The sequence below is a fragment of the Sinohyriopsis cumingii genome, chromosome 8, assembly GCF_028554795.1.
Source record: "Sinohyriopsis cumingii isolate HCF-2022 chromosome 8, ASM2855479v2, whole genome shotgun sequence".
In the NCBI taxonomy this organism is placed as follows: domain Eukaryota; kingdom Metazoa; phylum Mollusca; class Bivalvia; order Unionida; family Unionidae; genus Sinohyriopsis; species Sinohyriopsis cumingii.
In genome coordinates this window covers 108,200,407-108,214,951 of record NC_142968.1, presented here as the reverse complement: position 1 = coordinate 108,214,951, position 14,545 = coordinate 108,200,407, and the positions used below count along the sequence as shown (strand labels likewise).

Genomic DNA, 14,545 nt, shown 5'->3' with positions numbered 1-14,545 from the left:
GAAAGGCAAGCAAACTCCTCTGTACCTGGCTTTACTCATAAATTTGCTGATTTGACATTTTTATATTTCTGTAACTTTAAAAGGAATATATTAGTTTCAAGTATCCACGCTGCATTATTTCAATACCGGGTATAGGTGACGATTGGTTGTACGAATGTCATATATGGATTATGTAAATATTTTTAACGCAAGTTGCCAAATTTGGCCTTGGGGTGCAGGGGCAGGCGCTTCACTTAAAATGTATGAAATCTGGAAGGATGGTCTGGATAGCTATATAAGTGCCTATTTGGCGCAATATTTACGCTGAAATAGAATGACAACTGCCTGAAAGTGAAGAAAGGTGATCGATCACTATGACCAAGTATACCACATTTTGCTTTGTAAATGAATCAAAACTGTAGTGTCATAGTGAGAGGTTTTGTTACTCAATGCCTTTTACATCCCATGATCTTTTTCCCCATGATGATTTTTATACACGCGTGCGTCTGTGATTGTAACCCACGTGAGCTCGCCAAGCGAACTTACCACAGGAGCCAAGTGAGCTTGTGGGTCAATCGATATACACAGGCAACTCTTTCTTGTACCGCAGATCAATGTCGTCCATACCCAACTTTCATGAAGTATACTGATTTACAACGCTGTAGAAGCGGAGCAACGCAGACAATTGGAGAAATTCTCCGAAGCTCTTTCTAAGCAATGTAAGATATAAAGGCACTCCAGCACGTTTGATACTGTTGGATACCAGCATGGAAGGTCCGGCTGTCTTCGAGTTGGTGTACTACGCAGTGATGGATCATTTGAGGTCATTTGGGCTGAGGCCGACTTGGTGGAAATTATATTCCTGATTGCAAATCAATTTAATAATGATCCCGGAAAGAACACCCCTGTTTAATTTATTTTATTTTTATTATTTATTATTTTAATTTTTAAAATTTTTAATTACCATAACACAAGATAGACCAATCTATCCGTCTTGTCTCTTCATCCACACACCACTGTACACACATGTATGCTTTGGAAAACGCGAAATCTGATACAGAACTTGCCATTATGGATTTTCTAAATCATACATGCTCGCGTTACGTGCTGGCCCCGGTGCTAGACCGTTCCTTAATATGGTGTCAGTAACAGCGAGCGTCTTAGACCACCACCCGGGACACAAACGATGTTGTTGACGAAAAAAGTCACAAATATCAATACAATAATATGCAGGAGTGAAGTGATTACGGTTTCGGATCCCGGTAAAGTAAGAACAATATTACACAGATTTATCAATTAGACAATGTTTTCCCTTATATAACAGGCATGCAGGCACGGAACGAGCTTAGGCAATTCGTGCGAGACCGGAAATAATAATTGCAGGTAGTATTATGAAAGCCGACATACTTACATCAGTAGCCGCTAACGTGCTGAATGAGAAGGAATTAAACTAGGATGATTTCAGAGTTATATAACTCCATAACTGATTCACTTCCAGAATTTAAGGAGGGACAACGTATAGATCACTGATGGAGAAGTGTTGATATTGTTGCTAGATATCCATGGATATCAACGATGGTCATATCTTTACGGAGTTTTCACGGTCAACAAGTAGAATCATTATTTAATATTGTGAGTGATATTATTGTTTATATTATCAAAATTTTCTAGTTTTGTTAAAATTCGGAGTGGAATCAGAGCAATTATATCATGATAAACGGCTGCTTATGGAAGGAGGACTCACAAGCAATCACAACAGCATCATAGTTTGTACATTCAAAAGTCGAGTCTGCAGTACAACTCCCATATCTCTTGGATGTCATATAATTATAACAGCTGTATAATTTTATTTCATGTACACTGAAATATTACAGTGATTAATAAAGTGCTGTATAATTCGTATCCATTATTTATTTGAAACCTTTTGAAATGTCTGTGAAAAATTATTGAAACATAAATGAAATTTAAGTGAGAGCTCGCCAAAATTTCAGTTCAAAGTTTTGAACAAATATTGTGTGAAATCTCACCAGAATTTATTAAGTGAAATGAAAAAGACATAAATGATACCATTAAGAACAGGTTTTGTATACAAGAAAATGAGGACAAGAAAAACCTAAATCTGTCAAAATAAAATGCATGACCCATTGTAACAATTATTGTGAGTAGTTATCATTGATTCCCAATAATTCCTAAGCATCATTAGGTTGTTTAATATAAATCTGAAGCAGATTTTTATTGGATGATTTTTATGTGAACATTTTAGGCAGCCCTTTTTTAGGCGGATTTTTATTTCGGGTGGAAACCTTAGGCGGAATTTTATTTCGGGTGGAAATCTCAGGCGAGATCTTATTTCAGGCGGAAATTTAAGACGGGGTTTTATTTCAGGTGAATCTTTATTTCAGGCGAAAATCTTAGATGGATTATTTTGTTTAAACGGAATCTTAGGACAACTAAGCTGCATATGTCCCCAAAAAATTCAGCCCTGTATCCACCTAAATTCTGCTTGAAATTCGCCTAAGCTCCCTTAATTGAGCAGTTTATGGTTTTGGAAGAACACGCTTAAAGAAACCCTTCTGAAATCTGCCTTAACTCCGCCTGGAAAATGTCGTACGGGCATTTTGACTTTTCATTTTTTGACAGATATTAAAATGATATACTGCAAATATTGGACACGGATGTCACATTTTGTTTACTGAAATGGACTACTCCAGAAATCAGAAAGGACAATGAGTTGTCTGATTGTTTACACCGAGAGCTCCATACATTTTACCAAACACATCACATGAAAACATTATTTTCTGCGCAGTACGTAGTGACTGGTCGTAGGACCAAAATGTAATGAAAAGTTATGTTGTATATGTATCGGTCAACGTATTTTTTAAAATTATCTTTCACTTAAAAATAGAATTACTGAACTTGATGAAGAAATATTGAAAATACGAGTTCTTTTCGCACTCGTTTATTCTTTTCGTGAAAAGAAGTTCTTTTCGTACTTTAATACTACCGCTTCTGCACTTGCACCTATACTTTAACTGGACATTTTCTCGCATGTGACCCATTAATTTCTGTTCACTCTCAAGCTAGTGAATTTGACTCACTGACAGTTCGTACCAAATGGTGTTAAATTAAATTCCATAAAAAATAAATCTCTCAAAGAAAAACTTGCTTGATTCCTAGTAAAATCCGCGATGAAAAGTAAACTAGTATTAGGGACCGGAAATTAATCAAATGATTATTATTATTATAATGGAATCGATTTATTATAGCCTAAGGGGATATTCGAGGGGTAGAGCAGCGATTATTAAACTTGCTGATGCAGCAAATGTCACACGGTCTGTAGCTGAAAATTGGTTTGCACGACAGGCAATATGGCAAATTTATACCACCACCATAACAAATTCAGTATGCATTTTTTGATATCAGCGCTCCCAATGAAGTTCATCAAGCAGATCTTTTATTTTTAGCACACGATACCATTAAAACTAGTAGACTTCAATCACGCAGTACAAATACACGTTAACTGTCGCTGATGTTGCAAGTAGGTATAAAGAGACAGAACCACTATCAACTAAAGCAGCAACTGAAGTTGCATCTGCTTTTGAACGAATTTATCAACGAGGACCCTTGCGATGGCCACAGTTGCTACAGGTTGATCCTGGCAAGGAATTTCTTAGTGCACTATCATCTCTGGTGAAAAAACATAACGTTAAAATCAGACCAGGACATACCGCAATTTATCGCGATCAGGTAATTGTTGAACGATTTAATCGAATACTTGCTGAGCAGTTATTTGGATATCAGTATGCGAAGGAAATAAATCAGAAAGACAAGAGATTTCGTGAATGGCTTGCAAGAATACCAAGTGTAATAGCTGCGTTAAATAATTAAATTACTCGTGCAATTTCTATGAAACCCATTCATGTGATCAGAAGAAAAAAAAAACATATACCCTTACAACGACATGATTCCTTCCCAAAACAACCGGTACTAGGTAATATGACTGTAAGACATTTATATGAACCTGGCGAACTTAAAGTTGGCATAATAAAAAAGCAACTGGTCCTATTTATAGTGTGACCACACATAATATTTCCAGCGTGGTAAGATCCACGGGTAGACCTGCAATCTACAGACTAGATTCAACTGCTCCTCAACGTGTTTTTGTACGCGAACAATTAGAAGTAATTCCCGAGCATACACAATTACCACCGCGTTCACTTTTGTGAACTAGCGCCTCGACGTCGATTACATTCAAGAAAGGTCAGCATCACATTTTCGCGTGTGTGACCAAGACTACTATTAATTCTATCTATGGTAAACTGTCTTTGATTATTATTTGAATATTGCCACAACATTACTGTGTTACAGCTAGCACAATGATTATTTTGTTGTCGTTTCAGCGTCATGATAAATTCAGCATCAAAATCAAAGTCGCGGTTTTTTTTTGGTCACTCTGTTTATAACTAATTTTTTTTTACTACATCATCGCTATTGCCAGCAATGGTTTCCTGAGTTTGAATATTATTTTCTGTGAAGTCTATGATAATCTTCCGCAGCTGAGATAGTCTTCATACTCGAGAAACTGCGAGATAAAATAAATTTCACCATTCAATACGATCATTAATAATCCAAATATTAGTATCCGAAATAGTTAATCCTTGTGAGAATGAATCGTTATAGCATATCCTAGTGTCCACGGAGTTTTGTCCATCGTTAATGCATTCTCACCAACACCGACAGGAACTAAAACAATATCATTTAATACAAGATTTTGTTTACTGCCGCAACCTCGAATTTCAGCAACGATATTTTGAGGTTGTGTATTTGCTGGGCGATAACACAATGGTACAGGTAGATTTTAAAAGTTTTCTTTATGTAACAGAAATAATGTTTGCTGAAGTGTATCATGAACTATCTTTTTACTTGCAAATATCAAATCATCTGGTCTCCACATATTCCAAAAATCATTCATAGGAGTTTCTGAAATTATCTCACGCATTATTTCACACTGAATTTTATTTGGTTGTAGTCTGAATAATTTCTTTAGCTATCTAAATTCGGGATCGAGGAGTCTATGATTATCAGTTATCTCCTCATATTAATCTACGAATTGTTTCAGCCATTCGTGCGGAGACAATCTAACGAAAGGTGGCGGTTGACTATGATCGCCGCACATTATTACAGCAGTATTTTTTGTCAACAACCGATGAAGAAATATTTATAGTGTCTCCAGCGATACCGTACATATTTCATCCCAGATAATAATCTTTGGGATATATTTTTCACCCATTTGTTCAGGAGTCCATGTATCTCTCTTCCATCGGCAAAAGCTGTGATAAGTATGCGATTTAACTCGTCGTCCGTTCATTTATCTGGCGAGTCTATATGTAGGGGTTAGCACAATTATATCAAGTATATGAACTAATTCAACTGCACGTGTTGTCTTTCCTGATCCCCCTGGTCCGTTTAAGTAAACTGTTTTATGTCTGGCGACAGGATCATATACCGATGGTGTAGATGACAATTCTGATATTTTATTACTTTTGTAATAAATATATTTAATTAATAGTCGGCAGATTGAGAATAACTAAGTCTCTTTTTTTGTGTTCTCCATTCGCCTCATGATGCATCAGCGCCGATATGTAGTTATTCTAGCAATCCTGTATTTTTTATCGATATAAAATGAATCTAGCGAATCTAACAGCGGCATCTGAAAATCTGATTTTCATCGATAATAAATTTATCGAAACATACGCGAGCATTGAAGATCTTAAATGAGTATACTGCGGTGACTCACCATCAATATAGCTCACATGGGTACCTAATTTAGATCCGTCCGGTCAGTTAACATTACTTCGACTTATAAATGTGTTTATTTCCTTTGTATCGTTAATTTTAAAATCGAGTTCAGCATAATCTATAATTAATCTTGACAATGTCGTTTATGATCATAGGATCCTACTTCCGTAAATTTACCAAATCTTTAGCGATTTTATTCTCAAAGTCAGTTATATCAGGATTTTCATCATCCGAATATTTCTTTTGCTGTGGTAACCAAACTTGTTTTTGCGAAATATATGATATAATTGCTTCACTTACTATTAACAATAATAATATTTTTTCATCAAGCATATACCGTAATAAAAATATTGGTGCCCACATTTTTTTCTGAAAACTGTTTGTCAAGCCAGACATAACAAATCGGATGAAGATTTTTGGCAATGACTTGATACAAGCGAACCCAGTCAAGCCAAAATCTTGTAATGGTCCGTTTATCGCACTTCTGGTCATCTCGTGTGCTGGATGTCCAAATCGCTCAAAATATTTTGAACACTCTTCCATTCGAAGGAACCTTGGTTATTTTTTTTCCCATCGTGACGCAAATAATAAAACCAAATCGGTATTTACAAAGAAATAAAAACAAAGGTATCTTCCTTCAGAATATAAGTCTATTGTGAGACAGAGAAATTCAACGTGAATGACTTTGTCATTGGACTAAGTCAAGGGATATAACTCTGTCAAATAAAAGTAGAGCCTGTATCTTAAAAATAATTGTTATTTACTGATGATTATTGATTTTTTTATGTTTTTTAAAGAAACATTGTCCTTATTTTTCTTTATCTGTCAGGTTTCTTGCTTCCTCTAGATGTTTTCAGCGATAATAATTAAGAAAATCAAACAGCGAATAAACCACGCCCATTGCTTGAGCAACTTTTGGATTTCTAAGTATTGGTTAGCTTAAATAGCATAGGACACATAAATATCATTGGGATTCCCCCATTGTTCGACCTTCCACAGAAAAAAGTACACCCTCCCACCATGTCACGACGTGGTGGGTGCTCTTTTGCACTCACCAGGGTTGATTATGGTGGAGGGTGTGCATAAATCTGTTAAACGTAGAGAAGGCCCTGTACATGTATTGTGCCTTGGAATTAAGTTATAGAATAAGTTAGTGTTGTGCCGTCCTTAGAATTAAGTTAGATAAGATTATACGTTGTGCCGTCCTTAGAACTAAGATTGTATATGATGTAAATATGATACTATATGTACTGTGCCGTCCTTATAACTAAGATTGTATACACTTTAAATATGCTACTATATGTACTGTGCCATCCTTAGAACTAAGATTGTATATTCTGTAAATATTTCGTATCGCCCTCTGAATTTGCTAGAATGTCATTTGGAAATCTTAGGAGTTCACATGGGATTTGTGATGTTCTTAGAGCTAAGATTTTATATACTGTATATATGTACCCTCTGGACTTTCTAGAATGCCGTTTGGCAATGTAGGCTTTGACTTGTGAGTTGAGCCGTCCTTAGATCTAAGATTGTAACTATATCGTCCTCTGAACATGCTAGAATATCGTTTGATAATCTAGGATTTCACATGGGAGTTGTGTAAATATTTCGTATCACACTCTGAATTTGTTAAAATGTCGTTTGGCAATATAGGAGTTCACATGGGATTTGTGCTGTCTATAAAATTAAGTTAATGTTGTGTAAATCTTTTTTTAAAAAATAAACATGTATTATATAATGAAGTTCGAAAATATTAATGCTGTTATTTCCAGACGGTAAAAAATATCTGACCAACTGAATCCTGAAAAAAGTATTTGTGACTTTGAATCATTACAACAACGCAAATTTGAAGATAGATATACACTACCAGCAGAATACAGATTCATTAAGCTGATTCAAGAACCTATGTTCCAATCCTTGTCGACAGAAGTTGAAAAAATTGTTTCTCTCTCACGCGCGAATGAAAAAATCAGATCGTGAAAATAAAAGCGCCGTGAGCAACCATATTAATTGTGAAAGGGAAAGTCGCAAAAACGTTACCAAAGGGGATTGCGAAAGTAAAGGTTATGGCAACAGGGAGCGTTTCATCTTCGTCTGGGATAACGGATTGTGAAACTGAAAACAATGACAAAGTTACTAATGATTGTAAAAGTGTTAACACCAAATAATAACATGATTATAATATTTATTCTGATTAAAAATTTATTTTTATTCAGATTATAATATTTATTCTGATTCAGATTTTTTATTCTGATAATTTGTATTTTTATTCAGAAATATTTTTATTTTATTTTATAAAAGTATTAATTTATGCAATTTTCAGTTTTCAGTAGGATTTTCATTATTTTGAGTACCTTTAGCCTAGTAAATTATTAAATAAGTCCATTAATTATTACTTTAAGTAACATTTACCCCATCAAATTGTAAAATCTAACTGATTTTCACAATTTTGAGTAATATTCACCCCATTAAATTCGATAATCAGTGAAGAATAAGATTATATTTATTCAGATTATAATATTTATTCTGGTAATAATATTTGTTCGGATTATAATACTTATTCTGATAATAATTTACATGAAATCTGAACGAGAGTCAGTAACAAATAAATTGTCATTTATTTTCCCTGATTAGGAATCAGGATTGAAAATCAGTGACGAACGTGAAGATCTATAACCTTACATACAGATTTAAATTCAAAACTTCATGTTGCAAATCAAGCAAGTGTTCGGTCTGGTCAGTAAGTTTGAAATGTATCCATGATAATAGCGGATTACGACATCGCAGATAAACCGGATTAATGGGTACTTGTACGATCAAATATCCAGGAGGTACTTGAGGTGTAAATGTATATAAAATATATCCTTGCTTGGCCTGACTAGATTTTTCAAGATCTACTTGATAGCTGCCATCGACAACATCACATACAAGGTTGACTGCAACTGTTGATGTTATATTAACAATTCCTGGTGAAATATGACGAACTCCAACGTATGGATCATTATTGTATTTGAGAATACCTGCTGGTAGGTTTATTTTTCTCCACGACTCCATCATGTTTGGAAGATTTTCATTGATTAGATCGTTGACTGATTTTTTTTTTACCTCGTCGGCGTTAAGTCCCGGCAGTATAAATTTTGGTTGATCTGCCTCAGTTATTTTAAAATGGTTGAGAAAATACTGTTTTAGTGTCATTGTACTTACGCGGGGGTAATACATTCATTAGCACGGAAAATTAGTTTCAACGACAATTTTATTGATGTATTCAAGGTCTGATGTAGCCTGGTTTAGATGTCGTACTCTTTCAATGATCTATTGTTTTATATCATCATTATACTACTGAGATAGAGAAGAAAACAGATCTCGAATATCCATAAGTGCTTTAGAGTTTTCAGAATTAATATCTTCAAAAAATACATATTAATATCATCTTTGTCGATGATTGGTTTTCTTCCTCCATCAGTATCACAATGTGTGTCTGTGTGTGTGTGTGTATATATATATATATATATATATATATATATATATATATATATATATATATATATATATATATATATATATATATATACTCGTTCCTAAATCAGGAAGTTTTGTACCATCAGAGGCAATGAAAGTAGGTTCAATATTCCACCGATAATCTCTTTGATATTCTGGAAGTTTTATAAATATTCTCTTGTCCATGGTGAACTCAGTTAGTTTAGAGTCTAATGGTCCTCGATAAACAGATGATATCTCTGGCCATCCTAATACTGTTCGGATTGACGATTGATATATACCTAGAGCATAATCTAGGGAGTGTATTTCTATCACCGCTGATAGTGTTGGTTCGTGAACAGTGATAGCTATTTTAGGTTCTTTTCCCATTATAGATTTAATTCTGCGCTAAAATTCATCATTGAGTTCTTCAGTTTGGTAATTACCTGTGGGAATACTACCAAACTGACAATATGGTTTATTATTATTTGCAAATATCAGTGAATTTGTTGCTAGTAAAACAAAGAATGAATTAAATATAACTTTTGACCGACTATGATATACTCGTAATTGTGCTACTGCTATTTCTTTCGCTGGAATTACAGTTGGAAAATTAACCCTGAACTCATGATTGCTTGAGCTTGCTGGTATCATCGTTGTTTTCGAAGGATTTGTATTAGTGACGATCTGTTGTAGTAATTCGTTCGAAGTTGACATTATTATTATTTGTTAAATCCTGATTCTAAATCCCGATTTTCTAAATCAGACATAGATTCTGACACAGTTATTGCCTCGTTGTAAATCTTAACCATTTCTGTGAACTCATTATCTGATATTATTCCATCACTAAGGCCTGATGATATCAGTGAAGATAATTTTGTGTATGCTTGCGTCGCTGTATGCAATTTTATTGTATAGTCATGCAATTTTGTGTTAGTACACGTAGATATTTTTTGCGATGATATTAAGAATATCAGCAATTGTTGTTGCAGCTGAAACACAAATTGTAATAACTGCTGGTGATGTCATTGTTATTGTTGATAGCAATACACCGGTTTCAGCAATAACAGCGGACGCCGAATATACACTTCCTCGAATAACAAGACCACTTCCAATGGCACTGGGGCTAGACAATTCTTCTCTTCTTCTTTCACCCATAACCTTCATTGCATATTCCATCACTTTAATTCTACTTCCTCACTTGTTGTTTTGACTGGGTTTTTTCTTACCTGTTTTTGAAGCTTTCCTTTCATCTCTTGCGTTTTCAAGTTGCTGCTTCATTTCTTCTTCTCTTTGTCTCCTTCCTTGTTTTACGTACATGTTCACTATACTGATATACGTTCTGGTTAAAGAGGCCAAAGATATAAATACCCTCCCCAGATCTGATATGCGGAGTATTAGTAGCGATGCGATATACATCCCTAATCCAATCGGCAGCTTTTAGATTTTAACATATTCAGGTTTTGCATACTTATCTCTATCACGATATCCATACGCGGCAATGTTAATTACTTGGTCTGGGTCTCTGGTAGCGGAAATACCTTCAGGTGTAAATTTATCTGCAATGTTAATTCTGACTCGTGGCAGAGGTTGTAGTTGAACTTCAGGTTGTGGTTGAAGAGGTTGCTGGGGTGGTGGTTGAGCTGCTTGAAGACGGCCAATAATATCAACAGGTAATGTCTCAAGAGCTTTTAGAACCGACTCAGTTGCTGTAACAATTTTTTTGTTGGTTCGACAATTGGTTTAAATAACTATTATGTACCTTCTGTAAATTCTACCTGAGACTCATGACGCGCTTGTAGTTGCTGCTTGACAGCATCACGAACATATATATATTTCTTAATTGGCTCTAGTCGCTCTAGCGTTAATCTAGCTGTGTGAGATTCCATTGTTGATATAATAATGATTTAATTACTCACACACTACAGCATCAGGGAGGGTGCGACCACAAATAAGTTTCCGAAAGGTAAACAAAACACACATACAAATTTGAAAACGCGAGCGACAAAGATAAAGTAACAAAATGTGCTAACCCAATTAGAGAAAATCTCGGTCGGTTAGAGGCTTCGGTTTGACGTTATTGATATTTTATTTTCATCTTTTTCGTATATAGCTTTATTTTCAAAGAAGACTTGCTCTAAAATTGGTCCTTTGTATCTACAATCATGGCCACGACTCGCGATGCCTTGACATGTATCGGAAAAGGACGTATGGATTAAACAGCATGCTGGAAATGATAGTCGCTAGCTTCAGTTTTACCCACATCTTGAGAGTTTTTTTGTGAACAGGAAATACAACGGGTCTCTACAAATACTGTGAGCTTCTGTGAGAGTGGCAGGTGCAAGACGCAGTTCTTGGCATTGTCAAAATGAATTGTGGAGACAATGTTGGCATACCTCTACGTTACTTTCAGGTACTATGACTGACGCTTCTTTAGTATGTGTGGAAATTGTACATGATCTAAGAACACAGCTAACCAGAATGGCTGATCTGATGTCCTCGAAACATCGGCCTGAAGCACACTCTTTAGCAGTAATTAATATAGCGAAAATGAAATTTGCCAGACTAGACAATACCTGTTTCTGAAATTGCAACGAATGAATTACACAATATATAAAAAATAAAAATAGTTATCAGTTCCTTTCTGCAGTGACTACTCTTCATTTTTATGTAATGCCGGAATATAAAATATTTGTATTTTGCATACATCTGATGTTATCATGCAATTAAGCATGTTATTCCGTCCCGTGTGCTTTAATGAGAAGCTTTTCATTTTATAATTTGTACACAACGGGCAACAACCGGCTTAACGGCCGTATCCGGTAGGTGAAAACATTTGGTTTACTCAGGTCTTATCCTTCATCTTGCCTTATAAGAGTCTAATTTCGTCACCATAGATTTCTCAAAATGAATCTTGGAAAATCTTGAGAATACATTTCAGCATGTTCTTGGCTATAAATATTTGGTTTTACAACAAAATAATAGTAGGCGAGAAGAATTTTCTTCGTTATCAAAGACAAAGTCTAAAAGGATCAACACAGTCAGTTACCTTCTGGATTGACTTAGATAGTTGTGTTTGATTAGTTGATTGCCACTGATGAGTTAGTTCGAAATTATTAATAGTTTTAGATTTTGTTTTTCACTCCCGGTCCAAAAATGTACTACACATGAAAGAGAAGCAATCTTAACATCTTAGCGATTTCTGTAATACGACATTAACCTAAAGGGTAATTTTTTTTTACATGAAAACAGTCTAGAAGAAAACGATTGAAACTGAAGCAGTCTGGGTCCATGATAAAATTATGTCTTCAAATTCTTAACTGAGATAAGTGTGGGGACAAAAAATTGTTTTTAAGCGAAATGGGCGGTTCTATGAATCCATCATGTCCACATCCATAGACTATAGAATCGCTATGGCTCAAACACTTCCGCAGGCTGTCACCGCTGTTCAATGGAAAGACAAGCCATGGCATGTGAAGAAAAAAAAGAAATCAAGCGAAAACAACAGTTGGGGCGCTAGAACGGGTTGTATAAGCTGATTATCTTATGTTAAATTAAAAATAACATGCTGATTCAAATCCTTAAGGTAAAGAAAAGCAAACTTTATATAAGTAAGAACAAGTTAGTTGAATGTAAGTCTTGCGTCCTTTTGAAGTCGCATCTATTATGATGTCAACACTTTTATGGTAATAAAATCAAAACGTATGTGAAGAATCCGCAGTGTACGGGTGTACTTTTTGTGTCTCATTGTCTCCAGATTTATATCTGTTAATTTTCTACGTAGTAATGGCCTGGCCAATATATTAGTTAGTCTAGGCTCCCCCAGAATGTATCTGTATTGAGATGTTTCGATATAAGTCTGGGGAAAATGGAGAAAAAACAGCTTCTACTTGCGGATTGCTTAAATCAAAAGGACACATTCTTACTTCATACCTTGGATAAGTGTTTACATCATCCAGATTATAATATCATATGTAAATAACGTCAGAAATTATGTTGGACTAGTGTACAGCTAAATATATCTTACAACATTCTTCCTGATTAAAATTATTTTACTTTTATTTATTCCGAAGGCGTAAACTACCATGCTTTATTTACGTTATTAATGTTAATTTACATTGGTCAATGCTCACAGATCAGTCTAGAGCTCTAAAATATGGTAAGCCTCGTTTTCGTGCACTTCTCCTAACCCCACCCCCACCTCCTCTCCTTCCAGTGAACATGGTCAAATGTCTGGTTTTGGGGGTTTAATGCCATTTTTCAGCACACTATAAGCTATACATGAAAGTCAGTATATTTGGCGGACGAAGAACCACCGACCCACGAAAAGCTGCTGGCATGCTTTCTTACCTACCCATACGGGATGAGCCGAGATTCGAACCCACGCAGAAAGAGGTGAGATATCAGTGATTTGTAATGGAGAGCATACTAGGACATTCTGACATCTGGTGCACCACAGAACAAAGTTGAAAGCCGAAGCGGACCTGGAGATCCAGACAATAAGCAAAGACTTCATCGTTTTATGCATTGCGCACCACGTAGTACACGCACTTGAGCGCGTACGTCAAATCCCACTACAAATATATTGACAACTGTTGGCCAGTCAACATGTTTGCTGCATACAATTATTGTAAATAAATTCCCAAGAATTAAGCGTGTACTTTTGTAACTTCAAAGACGATAGGAGTCTCAGTTTATTCATATTAAAGTAGAGTTGCCATACAGATAATGATTTCAGTACGACAGTGCATCCCCTCAAAGCACTCCCCATGCACCTTCATATACTTTCTCAGTCTGATATTCAGTTATTAAGTGATAATTTTTTTTCACTGTTTGGTATGTTGTTCACACACTGGAGAACTTCACTGCCTACAGCATGGCAGCTTCCAAGTGGCCGGACCCTCGGCGAATCTTTGATTCAGGGATTCAGTCAAAAATCACGCGAATCTGGCATGTATAGAGGATGTGGAAAAGTCTGGATACAGTTCTTCTTGAGAAGGTATGTCAAGATGGCGGATTTATGTGCCGGTGATTTGTTATGGAGTAGATGGTTACATCAAGTACCGGTGCTAGGACGGGTTGTTCGGTAGTGTTCCACAACTTTTTTGGCAACACTTTGGAGGTACAATCATTTTCAGTGACATTAGCTGAGCCAGGCACATGTACCTGAACGACCAGACCTTGTGCATAGAAAAATAATATGTATCGTTACTGTCCAACTACGACGAGCGATTTGTGGTGTGTGCTCTTTTTTCCCAATTCAGATTTTAATAGTTGCTCTTGAGTCTGG

The 14,545-nt window shown here is 35.6% G+C and overlaps 1 protein-coding gene across 1 annotated transcript in view; it reads left to right on the top strand.

Annotated features, from left to right (window-relative positions):
* The window catches only part of LOC149794345 (uncharacterized), a 96,538-nt gene that overhangs the window by 32,709 nt on the left and 49,284 nt on the right, over positions 1 to 14,545 (top strand). The window lies entirely within an intron of this gene.